The sequence below is a fragment of the Apus apus genome, chromosome 2, assembly GCF_020740795.1.
Source record: "Apus apus isolate bApuApu2 chromosome 2, bApuApu2.pri.cur, whole genome shotgun sequence".
NCBI classification, from domain to species: domain Eukaryota; kingdom Metazoa; phylum Chordata; class Aves; order Apodiformes; family Apodidae; genus Apus; species Apus apus.
In genome coordinates this window covers 59,876,105-59,891,429 of record NC_067283.1, presented here as the reverse complement: position 1 = coordinate 59,891,429, position 15,325 = coordinate 59,876,105, and the positions used below count along the sequence as shown (strand labels likewise).

The 15,325-nt window shown below is 44.3% G+C and overlaps 1 protein-coding gene across 4 annotated transcripts in view; it reads left to right on the top strand.

Moving 5' to 3' along the window:
• The first annotated feature begins 1,488 nt into the window (after positions 1–1,488).
• The window catches only part of KCNG2 (potassium voltage-gated channel modifier subfamily G member 2), a 61,253-nt gene continuing 47,416 nt past the window's right edge, over positions 1,489–15,325 (top strand). Inside the window, exon 1 of one of the 4 annotated variants that reach the window (XM_051611141.1) lies at positions 1,489–1,511. The gene's annotated coding sequence lies outside the window, so the exon portion shown is untranslated. Of the gene's footprint in view, positions 1,512–1,972; positions 2,035–2,352; positions 2,670–2,969; positions 2,990–15,325 lie in introns of those variants that run through there. The other 3 variants (XM_051611138.1, XM_051611137.1, XM_051611140.1) reach the window with 3 other exon arrangements.

Below are 15,325 nucleotides of genomic sequence, written 5' to 3'. Positions count from 1 at the left end.
CAGAGTGTGTGTGAGGAGGAGAACTTCAGTGAGTGGCCACTGGGCTGTTTCTTTGTAGTCATGCAAGGCCCAAACCATGACAACAGGTGAAGGTAAATGGATAAATAAACAGAACAGGCACAGAAAAGGAAAAACATTAAAATCTCGTGCCAGTGGAAATATGTCCTGAGCTATGTGTGCTGTCAAGCAGCAAACAAATTAAAATAAAAAGATCTTGCAGTATGAGAAAGGCAAGTGGTTTCAAATAGTTCTTTACTATTGATAGAAACAAGGTCAGATACTGTGATGCCTGCATCACTTCCAGACTTCAGTGCGAGAGCTGAGGGGAGTGATGCATGGGGAGCACGCAAGCAGCAGTGCCAAGATGGAGCTGAGGGTACAAGCAAGGTTGAATGGGTAGTTTGTTTTTTCATAATGCAACAGCAGAATATGACATTAATTTAGAAGGCAATATGTTTAAATTGACAACTAATTTTTCAGTGTTATCCTGAAAAACAAAGAGTTCAAGGGCAACGAAGCATTCTCGTGAAATGTGATAGATTTTGTAGTGAACGTAAGCAATAATCAGCAAAAGTATATACATAAAAAGAGAACCTCCCTAACATCTACAGATAGTATCAACAAAATGACATGGGGATCGAGAACATCTTGCAGCAGATGTGCAACCCATCGGTTTCTTTGCCAGGCTGCTGTAAGGTGGGAACCCTCTTAGCTGGTTACTGCAGCCAAGGCTTGCTTCTTCTGAGAGGCAAGGGGATGCCTGGGAGTGGCAGCTCTTATCAAGTTTGACCTGACATATTCTTGCAGCTGATCCACTAACTGAAAAAGACACTAATTAATACATACATAATCTTTGCTTCAGGTTAAGAGGCAAAAATAATGACAGATGCCAGAACTAGCCAACGTTTCCCCAAGGTGGAAGGGAGTGGGGAGGAGTACTAAAAAAGAAATTAATGAATGCCAGAACACACGTTAAATAAAAGATGTGAAGACTGACCAAAATCTGGAGCCAGATACTAGCCACAGAAGCATTTTGAAGAAACTGAAAAGAGAGGAAGGAGGCACCTCCCGAAATGTATTTCAGTCCTTCAAAGTAAGTTGCAATTCCGTGTAGGAGTACCGGGAAGGAGGTGGCGTGGGAGAGGGGGAAAGGGAGGGGGCGAGAGAGAAGTCGAGCAAGATGTTATTAAAAACACAGACGGTGCAAGTGTGGTGGCCTGTTTTGCATGGTGGAGCGGCATCCTGGGGAACGGAGTCGGCGCAAAATCCCCACCTCGCAAATCGAACAGCCCCTGCGCGGTCGGGGCTGCCGGGCAGGGCTGCCAGTCGCGCTTCCCCGGCGGGCTGGGCTCCCCGGAGGCAGCGGGGCAGCAGCGGCACCGGAGTTGCCAGGAACTCGGGAACGCGTCCCCCCGCGGCCGCCGGGCGCGCGGCGGGCTGGCTGGCAGCCCCCGCCTGCCGGAGAGGGGCTGCGTCTGCGGCGCTCACGCCTGCCGGGGGATGTGGAACGGGTAAAGTCGCCAGAAACCCGACTGCGCGGCTGGGACAAGCCCCCCGGCCCGGGGGCACGGCGCGCCCTTCTCGCAAGCGCGTTTTTCGAGTCAGGCTCGGGCTGCGTTTGGGCAACTCGGCGGCAGCTGCTGCGGGCGAAGGGGCGAGCCCCGGGGCGCCGTGCCCCGAGGCGGGGGGCTCAGCGCGTTCCTAACGGCATGAACGGCGTTACCCCCTCGCCGCTTGGCCGCGTCCCGACGGGACCAGCGTCCCGCCGCCCGCCTCCCGCCCCGGGACTGGCTGGGGCTCCGCTGCCCGCGCCTCCCGGCGGCCCGGCGGGGCGGGAACTCCCCCGGGAGGGGCGGCCCGCGGCGGCACCGGCAGCGCGGCAGGAGGGCAGCCCCGCCGCCTGCCCCGGGGCGCGCTGCGGGGCCGTGCCGAGCCGAGCCGGGTCCGCCGGGGGACCCGGGAGAGGGGCGCGGCGCCGCGATGGAGCGGGGAGCAGCCAGCCCCGGTCCCGGCGCGGAGGAGGCGGTGCCTGAGGTGAGAGCGGGGCGGGCGGGCCGGGGTCACCCGGTAGGCGAGGGTCTGGGGACGGGGACCGTGCCGGCTCTGCCTGGCGGCAACTTTACCGCTGGCAGGCGACACAGACCGCTGACTTGCCGGGTCCCCTCCCCGACCGGAGTCGTTCGCGGAGTCGGGGGGGGGGGCAAAGGAGACCCAGGGCGAATCGCGGCCGCCCCGCCTCGTCCCTCCCTCCGGGCCGCGGGGCGATGGGACCCCGCTGCCCGCCTCCCCGCCGCGCTGCCCGTGGGGTCTGCGCTGCCGCACCGCACCGCGCTGCCCGCCCGCCCGCGGGGGCAGCCGAAGTGCTGGGTCTGGCGCCGGTGGTGCTCGGAGCTGCGGAGGGGGGTGGCCTCAGCTCCTGCCTGAGCTGCCTGAGGACACTTCTTGCTTGCTTGCTTGGCTTCTTTGCGGTGGCGTTTCGTTTCAGTGGCAGACACAGGGTGTATTGAGCCGTCATTGAAATGACGGCGGTGTGCCCTGGCGTGGAACCGCGCAGGAACCCCGAATCCTGTGGTTTCTGCTTAGGCAGAGAGCTCCCGATGGATCCGCGGGCCTTTCTGAATGTTTGCGCAAAATCAAGACTTCAGTCGGAAGGCAAGACCTGTCAAATAGTATGTATAACGTAATTATTAATTTCAGTTTGGATCCTAAGTGATATTTGCTCTGAATACGCAAGTCAGTCATTCTTAATACTTGTTAAATGCGTTACTAAAAGTTTGAGTGCATGATCTCGGCGAGATCGGACCATACATAAATCGTGAAGGAATACCAAGGTCTGTCTGAATTGATTCAGAAACGCACTGTAGGCTTGTAATATGTTGTCTTCAGCGCTGGCCCCGAAAACGGGTTAAGATTTGTCCCGAAGAAGAAGATTCTTGTCCCTAAGATCCGTGATGACCGTGATCACATCTAATGGACTCTTTCTGAAGAGGTGAGCTCACTTTCTGGGCAGTGTTTGTGCTGGAGTTACTTTTGCAAGAAAAACAACTTACCTCATCTTTCTCCCCGGGGGAAGATTTGGCTGAGTCCGTAAAAAGTGGCAAACCTGAGGGCGTAGTTTTAGTTCAGCCTGCACAAAGTTATTTAAGAAGGAAAGGTGGCTTTTTAGCCGGCTTATCCTGCCCTCCCTCCCCCCTCCGGCAATTTCAGTGGTTCTGAAGTGACTTAAGGATGACCTTCAGAGGAAGAAGTCAGCTTTGCCCAGGAGATTTCAAACATCTTTTATTTGCTTTTCTTAAGGCTTCCCTAAAACAAACAAGCAGAGCATTTGGAAGGAAATCTATGACTGAATATTCAGCACTTCATTTCCCGTGGGTAAAAGCTGATAGACGTTCCCTCTTGTTTTGAAAAGGTTTCCAGCTAAGCACGAAAGATCAGATTTGACGCTGCTAAAGTAAACCTGAAGTTAGGAGGCAAGTCTTTTTTTTTCATATATATATACACATCACTGCTTATGTGGGGACATAAAGTTTAAAACTAGGCAAACTGTCTTCATTTTTTTTTTCCATTACACTTTTATTTTGGTGGGTTAATCGGTTTCTGTGAAAACCCAAGACTTCTGCCTTTAGAAAATATTAGCCATATCACCAGATATTTTCAGGCAGTAGGTATCAAGACACTACTACATTTGCCAGGAGATTAATAGCACCTGGCCTCGTGCCTCTGGTCTTGTGCCTAATAATACATTGCAGGAGCACTGCATTAACTATCAAGAAATGTCTGTCATCTCTTTGGACTTAATTACTGAATGGTTTTAAAACAGCACACAAAGGGAAGTTTCAGCTCAGATTTTAAATAATACACCCTTGTCTGTGAATTACTCTTGTGGTGCCTGGATCTATTGGCAGTTTCCCCATTGATAAAACCAGGCTTTGTTTATGGAGCTTTGGTTTTGAAGCCCTAATTTTCCTATAGCAGCTCCATGTTGAGAAAACAGACAAGCAAAGAGTTGCATTTTGTTGCTGAACTGGATGCTTAGGCAGGGTTGCAGTGGTCTTCAGTTGCTTCTTCTCTTTCCCTTTTCTTCATCATTGTGTTTGATTCTGATAGAAATCCTTTTAAATGCCTGACTGATTTCAGGACAGTCTAGGAAATTGCTCCCAGGCAATTGGATCGTGCCTTGCACTGAACCCAGTACTATCTGCAGTCAGACAAGATCAGTAATCAGGCTTCTGTTGGATGGATTTTTATACACATTGGAAACCTTAGTGTTTCTGTAGGACAAGACCTGTCTAATTGGAGTAGCTAGAGCCAGAAAATCTAGTGGAAACTGACAGTGCTGTAGCTAACATGTACTAACATCATGCACGGGTGCTGTTGGTACAGGGTAGGAGTACCCAGATGTTGAATTATTCCAGAGTATTGCATTCTGAATTCTCAGGATGGCTTTTAACTTGTGAACTTGTGTGGACAGCTATTTGATTGCTTGTTTTGAGCATTCAGGGGAAAGACCAAACTGGATGTGATCACTGTGTCCTTAGATTTTTTGAAAGACAGAGAGGCAGCATTTTAAGACTGAACAGATGATAAAAATAAATGCTTGATTTGAAAGGGAAGAAACAGGAAACCAAAGGTGGTAAAAATCCTTAAATGTTTTCTAAAGGTCTAAAGGGTCGAGGAGCCTTTCTTCTATTTTAAAAATTACATAGGCAGTCAAGTCATGTAACACTCACCAAAGTGTTAAATTTGTGATACAGATGGGTCTACTGAGGAGTTCAGAAACTTTGTCAGATATATGTAAGCAATGAAGATTAAGGTTGTTTCTTTTCAAGTTTTTTGTAGCTCTAATAAAAAACTGAAGCAGCTACATCAGCTTTGGTCAGGTACCTTTTTAAATATTCAATGTGTCTCACATTGCATTGAGTAACTTATTTGCTTAATTAAGACATCAGTTTTCAGTTATATGACCTGCATGTTTTCCTCCTCAAATTAGTGTCTTCATTGGATTGATTATGATACCTTTTATAATCAATGGATCTTAATGCTTTGCTTGCATTACTGAGGCATTTTTAAGTATCAATTAATTAAACCTGACAGCTCCAAGTTAACTTTGTTCTGCTTTCCTGGTGTGTTCTCATTCTGCATCAGAGCTGAACCTACGTCCCATTTCAGGAGGTAGTTTAGCTGTACTGAAAGTCAGACTCTGTTGCTTCTGTTCCTCTTGTGCAGTGTCTTGCCTGTGGAAAACCTCCTTGTTCCTCACTTGTTTATTTTTCAATGGGACTAAGATACCAAGGCAAATTAAGATTCTGTGCAGTGTGGTTAAATGGTGTGCAGAATTTAAAAAATTACATTTTTTAAGATTCTGGTGGTAGTCATATTGGCTGATGCAAGACAAGTGACTTTCTCCTGACTTTTGCAGCAGAGTGAGGAGGCAATCCCCACGTTACTGGAGATGAGAGAGGGCCCAGAGTCCTTCTGCTTTCTTAATACTGTCCTTCTGCCCTTAACAACTCAAAAATAATGTGATGTCTTACTGAAAGCTTAGGATGAGTGCTTTTACATTTTAAAACTGAAACTGCTTCCACTAACCTTTGGTGTGTTTATTCCACTGAAAAGTGATTGCTGGAACATTATTCTTCATATTAAATATTTAAAATACCTGTATGTTTTTTCACCCTAGAAGAAGATGATAAGTATTCAGTCTCCCATCTTCTTAACGTGCACTGGCATCTCTTATAATAATTCGTGTTATACCAACAAATTTGTCGTTTCACAACCATTTGGTCATAAAATCTAAAACTTAAAAGCAGATTAGAGGTTTGTGGTGTTTTTCCAAATGTCAGAAAACTAAAGGAAGTGTTTAAATGAGTGTAATTGAATTAAGTAACTTTTAATGAGTTCCTGCTTCTGAGTAGAAAAGGTCCCAAATGATCTCTTTCTCATTGTCCTTCAGTATTCCAAATAACTACACTGGAAATAAGCACAAGACTGTTAACTGTGATGCCAGCTGGTGGTAAAAATAAAAATAAAGCTGCCATGTTTACAGCATATCTACACAAGTAATGATTCTCCATGCTGTGTGCTACTTGGTTAACTATTGTTTATGAAATTTATTGAAAACAAGGGATCCAACTATAGCATTAAATTAGTGTTTGCACAACTGGCAGGAGATAAACCAATATTAGACAAATGGGAAAGAACATGAACATTTAAAAGCAAAAATGTTGTAGTCAAGATTCTAGGAATATTAAAGCAGCAGAGATGAAACAAAAATAAAGCATTAAAAACACATCCTTTCAGTGTTGTTTCAGAAGGTGAAGAAGTGTACATACTAGTGATGATGGAGATTATTCTTGTCTTCTTTTTCAGAGCTTTGTGTTTCTTGAAGAAACAAATAGTGTTTAGACTGAGATGGTACCCACAAGAAGCACTGTGTAAATATCAATGGTGTGGGTTTTGGTGATAATTGAGTTAGAAACATTTGTCTCAGCATTCTATAAATAGCTCATTTAGCAGAATAAATGGGCTGATATCAGATAAGGAGGGAATAATGGGTAAGATGCAGGATTGGCTTGTGCCAGGATAGTCAGTGCTTACTCTTCAGTGAATAGGAACTCCATGGCAGTAGCTGTGGGGCTGCTCCATCACTCCACAGGTGAAGAGAGTGCTGACACATAATCAAATCGTAGAATCGTTTAGCTTGGAAAAAACCCTTAAGGTCATCAAGTCCAGCTCTTCACCTAGCACTACCAGGTCTACCACTGCATTGGCTTTGCTTGGTACACCGGGGATTTGAGCATGGTCCTGTGGGAACTTTGGACAGGAATGATAAACATTCTTGTTTTCTGAGAAGAGCCATGCTGAACTACAGAATCACAGAATCGTTTGGGTTGGAAGGAACCTTAAAGATCATGTAGTTCCAACCCCCTTGCATGGGCAGGGACACCTCCCACAAGACTAGGTTGCTTGAACATGTGTGTCTTGCCATCCTCTGATTTTTCTTCTTATTATTTTTTTAATGTTTCTGTTGAAGCACGTAATTGGAATGAGCTGAAAATGAGGTTTCTCAGATGTACTGTAAAGCAGGCATTGTGTTTTGGCTGTGATACAAACCACTCATACATTTATGCATATTTACCCCACTGTCTGAATTGCAAGACATCTGTAATTTAAAGATGTTTAAGTAAAGACTGGACAGGTGAAGGATAAAGGAGGAGAAGTAAACCAGTCAGATTTAGGATAAACCATCCTCCAGGGATTTGGCACAGCTGTGAGAATAATTTTTTGGACCAAGCAAAACATGTCTAGCTTATTTCTGAGGCTTTGGGATTTTATCTGTCCAGAGTGTTCAACAGAACTGCATCTTAAATGTGGAGATCATTTTCACTCACTTAATTTCTCAAGTTAGAACTGGGACTAAGCTGTTGCTTTGAAATCTTTGACATATCAAAAGAGCTTTAAATCAAGGCAAATCATAAAATCATAGAATAATTTGGGAAGGAAGGGACCTTAAAGATCATCTAGTTCCAACCCCCTGCGTGGATAAGGACATCTCTCACTAGACCAGGTTGCTCAAAGCTCCATCTAACTTGCCCTTGAACACTTGCAGGGAGGGGGCAGCCATAGCTGCCCTGGGTAACTTGTGCTGGTGTCTAACCAACCTCACATTAAAGAATTTCTTCCTAATGTCTAATCTAAATCTAGCCTCTTTTATCACTGACGTACCTGTAGAAGCTTTTCTTGGTACCCTTGATGTCTCTGGCCAGATTTAATTCTACCTGGGCTTTATCTTCCCTAACCTCATCCCTGGCTGCTCAGACAACTTCTTTGTACTCCTCCCCGGCTGCTTGTCCTTGCTTCCATCCTCTGTAGACTTTCTTTTACATCTAAGTGTGTCCACTAAGGGCTCTAAGGAGCCCGTTGTTCATCCATGCAGGCCTTCCTGGCATTCTCCTAGGGCATTCCCTACCAAGCAGATCCCTGAAGAAGCCAAAGTCTGCTCTCCTGAAGTCCAGGATAGTGAGCTTGCTTCATATCCTCCTCGTTGCCCCCAGGATCCTGAATTCCACCATTCTGCCACCTGCAGCCAAGGCTGTCCTTAAGCTTCAGCAGCCCGTCCTTGTTGGTGAGAACAAGGTCCAGCACAACACCTTTATTCACTGGTTCCTCCACCACTTGGAGATGGAAATTGTCTGAAATCCAGGAACGTCCTGGATTGCTCGTGCCTTGCTTGTGTTGCCTCTCCAGCAGATGGCTGGATGGTTGAAATCCTGCATGGGGGAGTAGGGCTTGTGACTGCCAAGCTACTCCTTTTCTGTCCATAGAGAGCCTCATCTGCTTGGTCTTCCTGGTCAGGTGGCCTGTAGGAGACCCCCACTGTGGTATCACTTGCCCCTGGCTTCCCTGTAACCCTGACCTGTCAGCTCTTGGTCAGCTCCTCATCCATCCCCAGGCAGAGCTGCATGGACTCCAGCTGGAGTCCATGATGTAGAGGGTGACACCTCCTCCTCCCACACCTGTCCTTCCTAAAGATCTTGTACTCATCCATTTCCATGCTTGTCGTAGGAGTCATCCCACCATGTCTCGGTGGGATGCCAGTAACATCACAGTCATGCAGGCATCTGTAATTCCTCATGTTTGTTCCCCATGCTACTTGCATTTGTGTAGAGTCATTTCAGCTGGGCCCCCATTGGAGTTGTCTTACTGGCTGGAAATAGATTCTCCTGCATTTCTGGTGTTCTGAAAATAGTGCTTGGTTACTCATTTGAATGAAAACAGGTATCTCTTAGGGTAGATCTTAATGGGGTGACTTTGAAGGTGTGAAATTTTGCATCATCTCAATTTTGGCTCCTCCTCCCTCTTGGTCTCCCCCTTGCCATGGGCTTCATCAGTGCATGGATCTTGAGTCCTTGTTTCTGTGACTTTTACCACTGCTGGTTCAGGTGGGAATGGAATTACTGGTCTGTGGTAGACCTGAGCTGGAATGATTTCATTCACAGCTAAGCTCAAAGTTTGGTTACAGCTGAAACAACACTGAACTGGGTGAGCAACAAGGTAAGAACACCCTCTTCAGCAACAACGGGAATGTGCTGATTTAACCACACAGGTAATATAGATTAATTAAATAAATGAAATGTGATTCCCAGTAACAAGTTGAGGTCATGTTACTTGCATGGATGGTTACTGGCCAGCTGTCTGAAGTTGGTTATCACACTGGTGGACAGAACCTTCATTGTGTAGAAAAATGTTCTGCAATATTTTTTTTAATACATTTTTATAAAGAACATCCTGTTTTGGAAATGGGAATAAATCAATTGCTAGAGAAAGTGCATTGTCAACACTGTAAATCACTGAACAGTCAGAATAATAGGATAAAGAATAGACTGAGCTTGAGGAAAGATAAGGGATTGTTAGACTTCTCTGATTGAAGTGCAAGAATCCTAGGTACTGTGTGCTGCACAAATTGTGATGGACAGCAGAAAAAACAGTTGTTTTCCTTCACGTTATCAGTGTAGTTTTTCCAGCTGGTAAAGCCAGGAAGCTGGAGCCTCCATAAAGACTCTCCAATGACAATATAAGTTCACAGAATCACAGAATGGTAGGGATTGGAAGGGACCTCCAGAGATCATCGAGTCCAACCCCCCTGCCAAAGCAGGACCATAACAGAATCTAGGGCAGATCACTCAGAAGGTCATCCAGACAGGTCTTGAAAGTCTTAAGAGGAGGAGACTGCACAACCTCTCTGGGCAGCCTGTTCCAATGCTCTGTAACCCTTATAGTAAATAAGTTCTTCCTCAGATTGAGATGGAACTTCCTGTGTTCTAGTTTGCATCCGTTGCCCCTTCTCCTATCACAGGGCATGACTGAAAAAAGACTGGCCCATTCTTGACACCCACCCTTCAGATATTTATAGACATTAGTAAGATCCCTGCTTCATCTTCTCTTCTCCGGACTAAACAGCCCCAGGTCTCTCAGCCTTTCCTCATTAAGACAGCTATTCAAGTCCCATAATCATCTTACTTACCCTCCATTGGACTCTCTCAAGTAAATCCCTGTCCCTCTTGAACTGGGGAGTAATTCATTCAACAAAAGTCTGAGTGGAATCCAAATCTCTTTAGTTTAGAGCTTTTAAAATATTATTCGAAGTCTGAAGTCTGTTTGGATTAGGTTTCTACTTTATTCTGACCTGCCAGGTTGAAATTTTCACTTGGTTCTTAAGAAAGAATTAGCTTTCTTCACAAACTGCCTTTGGTAATGTTACTGAGTTTAGGAGGAAATACTTTAAAAAGCAGGTATTTCCCAGGATGCAGAGCACATACTCAGAAATATTATTTTATATTTCTGACATCAGAAATTATTGCTTTTGGAGATCACTGTAACACGCATCTAGCTAATTAAGATATTGATAGACCACCAAGACTGATACCGTCTTTCCTTTTTTGATGGTTCCTTTCCTCTTGTGTAATTTCTTCAGGTTTACCTTTGAGCTGTAGTTTTTACTGTTATTTGTTGTTTGTAAAGTCATAAAGATGTTTCAGGTAAGACTTTTCTGAGTATGACTCTAAAGTCTGTGAAATGTTTCAAGAATTGTATCTAGACATATTAGGTAAACTGATCAGGATTACAAAAGAAAGAGAGAAATGAGAGAAATTTTAAAAAATCTTCTCGTTACAAGTTCAAGTAGTCTTGAAGCAGCTATAAGGTTCCATTTTATACCTACTGATTTAGAAACAAAAGGTTGGGTCCTTTGGGGCTGGGAAATGCACAGTATGCATAACCTTTTCTTTATCCACCAAGAGAAGAAGCAGCATATTCTCCACAATTCTGAGAGTCCCAGCAATTGTAGATTGTCAGTCTCCTCTTTTGTGTGTGTATTCTTCAGTGTAAATGTCACTGCAATATTTCTTTGTTTAGCATTAGTGTTTATCTAAAACACTTATTCTTAGTTCTGACTCTCCTGGTAGTTTTATGAAGCTTCATGCTGTAAAGGCTTCCTTTGGCTGCAGAAGTACTTGAATTTGTTCTGTATATGGCTGTTAGGAACTCTGCAATGCAAGCAGTTCCTGGCTAGATGGCAGAGAAATGTTCTTCTTGGCTATGCAGAGATAAATCAAAGAAGCCTCTCCAGATCTACCTTGGTATAAATGAGAGCACATCTCAGTCCTAGATATTTGTTCTTGTATTTCTTTGTACTTGTACTGTGACCTGGAGTTAAAACCCTGAGAGTTAAGGATTAATAACATATTGCCTTTGGGCTAAGCAAGAATAAAACTTCTGATTTTATTTCTTTTCCAACTTTAAAATAAAAAAATGTAAAAAGGAGCTTACATTCAGTGCCTAATCCTGCCAGACTTTACACTTTATGAGTAATTCTTACTCACATAAATGATCCTACTGAATACATTGGTGTCCTGAAGCTGATGGACTCATCTAAGTAAGGGGTTTCAAGAGTGGGTCTTTACAAAAACATTTAAAACCCTTTTATTTATCAGATGTCATACATTCTAATTACTAGTTCATCGTTTGTATGCTTTGTTATTTAGCAAGTTGGGAGAATGATTTTTAATAGCCATTGTGGTTCTCTGGAAGCTCTGGTAGCATCTGTGGTGGACTGTGACAAATAACACCAGTTCAAATATTGTACATGTGTATGTGCATGCTTCTCAGAAATACACTTTTTTGTTTCATATCAAACATGGCTCCTTATGTAACAACCAACTAGAATTCTAAATGCTGATTTTTATTTTTCTTTGATATTGTCTTGAATTAATTTATTCTCCAAATGAAGGGAACCACCTTTAGCTTAAGCAAGAGAAGACCAGTGCATGATCCAAGACTCATATTTCAATATGTTTTAATGAACTGGGTGAATTGAGCTGCTTACAAAAACGTGTTAAAACAGGGGCATGTTGCTATATGCCTGTATCACTGTGAAAAGCCAAAGTCAGGTAAGGTTCTGTCATGTATAATGAGAGCAGCTTGATTATTTTCTGAAGCCTCTGGAGTCAGCATTTCCCTGGGCTTTTCTTGCCTCCTTTTTGGTTGAGAAGATTTTTCAAACATGATCTAAAGATCAAAGAGAGTGGGTGACATGATTTCTTCCCCCCTGCTTTTGCTTCCTTGGCATCCTTTGCTCTGAGTATTTGAGCTTGAATATCCTTGCAAAAAGGACAGTGTGTGTCTCTTTGCTCTTCTCATACCCCTAGAACTATAGGTAAATGAACCAATTATAACTATAAGCTAAGGGTACTGCTTATTGCAGAAGGCTAACAAGCACAAGGAGTGAGATAAACAGTAGGCTCAGTGGTGGTGTGTGCAGTTGGTAAGCTGTTTAGATTAGTACCTGTTCAACACTGATTGCATTCTTCTGAAAGAAAGAAGCCAATTACCATGATCCTGGCCTTCATGGTGTTAGCAGTACCTTAGGATAGGTTTCATCTTTCTTTCCAGTACTCTTCACCACCATCACTTCAGAGATCTCTGCAGGGCCCTGGTATTGAAAGCTGCAGTCCTTGCGTTGAACTTTGTCACAAAATCCATGTGAGGCCCATAATGACCTACTTAACAGGATTTTGATAGAGCTTTCCTTCTTAATAACCTAGTTATTTTCTGTGTACCTTCCTTAGCTCAACCAACCTCAATTGCAGACAGAACTGTTGAGGAGACAGAGTACAGATCTCAGAGGAATTCAGAGAAATAACTTGCAATCCTGACAGAGGGCAATATTAATTATCTTTTTCCGTGAATTTAGAGAATGTCAGTTTACACCACTCTTGGTATTCTCAAAAGTGGACCATTATTAAAAAAAAAAAAGAAAATAAAAGAAAAAAAAGAAACGGTAACACAGAAAGATCCTACTCTCCTACTCTACAATTTTTAAGTTATTCTGTGCATCAAAGTGGAGATTTCAGTGGAAAATAATGAAGCAAGAGATGCAGCTGCAGTTATATTAAATAGCATAGAAAGGTATAAAAAAAAAATCAAACCCTTTAAATTCAACATGTAGATGAAAATGCAGTGTTTCGGCTTAGGAGCAAACTGCTCCTAAGAGCAGGATATGTCATGATTGTGCAGGTTCTTTGAACCCTCCAGTGAACTGTACTGTAGTAGCCACTGGTTTTTCCATCTTATTTCTATTTATGAAAGCTGGTAGAGATTTTCTGACTTGGAGCCACTAATTTCTGGAATTTCAGCTGGCCAGTAATTGTATTCAAATAGTCAATATAGCTCATCTGCTGTTCTTCCCCTGTTTGGGTCAGTCCCTGAACAATCTGTTCTAACACTCCCTTATCCTGCTCCCTGGTTACTCAAGATTTGTGTAGCATGAGCACAGCTGAGTTACTATCCTCTGGAAGCCAGAGTCCTAGAATGTGTGGAAATAGGCAGAAAAATAGGCATCTAGATACCTTTAGCATAGATTCAGGATACAGCCAGGTTTTGTACCTGTTTGCAGAAGACAGAAAGCATTCCAGACTGGAGATTGTCATTATCAGTTTTTGTTTCTTTTTCCTCCACAGGTGTATTTCTGAACCCCTGCCACATAGCCAAGGCTGAGTCAAAGCTGTGACCAGGTACCTCCCTGGGTCCCATTAACATGGGATGGTCTTCAGGGGTAGTTGCATTCAGTTCCTTGAAAGGACAGAGCTGAGCCTGCTGTTTTCTTTGGAAGGGCAGGGAGGTGGGACAGCAATGCCTTTTAGCTGGAGCCATGAGACTGGGAACTAAGTTGCCCTCTGGAGTGAAAACCTCTGATTCTGAGCTTCTGGGGCAGTGCTCTGACTTTTTGGCTGGGTGTTCCCTTCAACTCCCATGCTGAAGCTGTGCCACCCATGACAGAAAAGCTTGGGGCTGAATTGAGAAGGCAGAGGTGAGAGAGACCATGATACTATGCCATGTAGTGGTGGTGATACATAGCTTGCTTTTCATACAATTAGAGTGAGGATGAAAGATAATGAATGAATGTAATACCCTCTGCCACTTCTGTAATTTTATCCAAGCCAACTACTAAGTGTTGCAGTGCCAGGAAACAACATATGGGTTTCCAGGGATCCGAGGATGGATTTTAAAACATTTTTATGTTGCTTACTCACCCATGTTACATTGCTGCTACATCAATGGATTCTCAACAGCACGGCAGTATGGTATTAGTATATTATGGTTAGGATTTCGTAATTATGTAAAAGCAGTTCCATTTATCAATTTTTATTTCCCACCTGGATTTTCTACTGTGTGTTCTGAGATGCCTCAACGCGTCTTTGAAGCAAACAGCATGCTAGCAGTACAGGTTGTTAAATCATAGCCTTAACGGAAACTAAACATTTTTAACAGAAAATGAGACAAAGCTCATTAACAAAATGCATGTTTGTGTGTCAGACTGGGTGCTTTCTTCCTTGCAGTTGCACTTACTGACTCTGATATGTTCTGGCTGCTGCCAGTGCCCCTGTTTCCCTGGAGGTATAGCCTCTCTGCTTCGTAATGGAAGAGAGGGAAGAAGTATGAGACCTGACCCTGACTTCCATCCTTTTTGTTTTTATTTTCTTGAGTGGAGTGCCAGGCATGGGTGTGAGAGGAAGAAGCAAGTCCCTTGGAGCTTTGTGGAGGCGAGATGTGTGCAAAGTGATGTCAAAGTACCTTTGGAGGGAGGACAAGGCAGGCAGCCAGGGAGGAGGTGGCGGTGGCCTTATGTGACCTGCTATATGTAAGACATGGCAGGAGAGAAGGCTTAGGTGAGGTTGCAAAAGGGAGACCAGAGCTTGACCAGAGCTTCTGTTTCGGTGCTCTTTGTGGACAATAGCTTTATTGCACCTGGGAAGGGCTGAGAAGCTAGTGGTTGGGCACATGTGTGGCTAGAGAAGATCGGGACCAAAGGCACAAGCTGGAACGTATCAAGTTCCATTTAAATAAGATGAAAAGCTTCTTTACAGTGAGGGTGACAGAGCACAGGAACAGGCTGCCCAGGGAGGTTGTGGAGTCCCCTCCTCTGTAGATACTCAAGAGCCACCTGGATGCAGTCCTGAGTAATGTACTCTAGGCAATCCTTCTTTAGCAGGGGGATTGGACTAGATAATCTCTAGAGGTCCCTTCCAACTCTGACAATTCCATGATTCCATGTCACCTTTGTGGCCCTACTCTGGACTTGCTCCAACAGGTCCATGTCCCTCTTGTGTTGGGAGCTCCAGAACTGGACACAGTACTCCAGGTGAGGTCTCATGAGAGCAGAGTAGAGGGGAAGAATAATCTCTTGTGTGCTGGCCACACTTCTTTTGATGCAGCCCAGGATGCAGCTGGCCCTCTGGGCTGCAAGTGCACACTGTTTGCTTGTGTC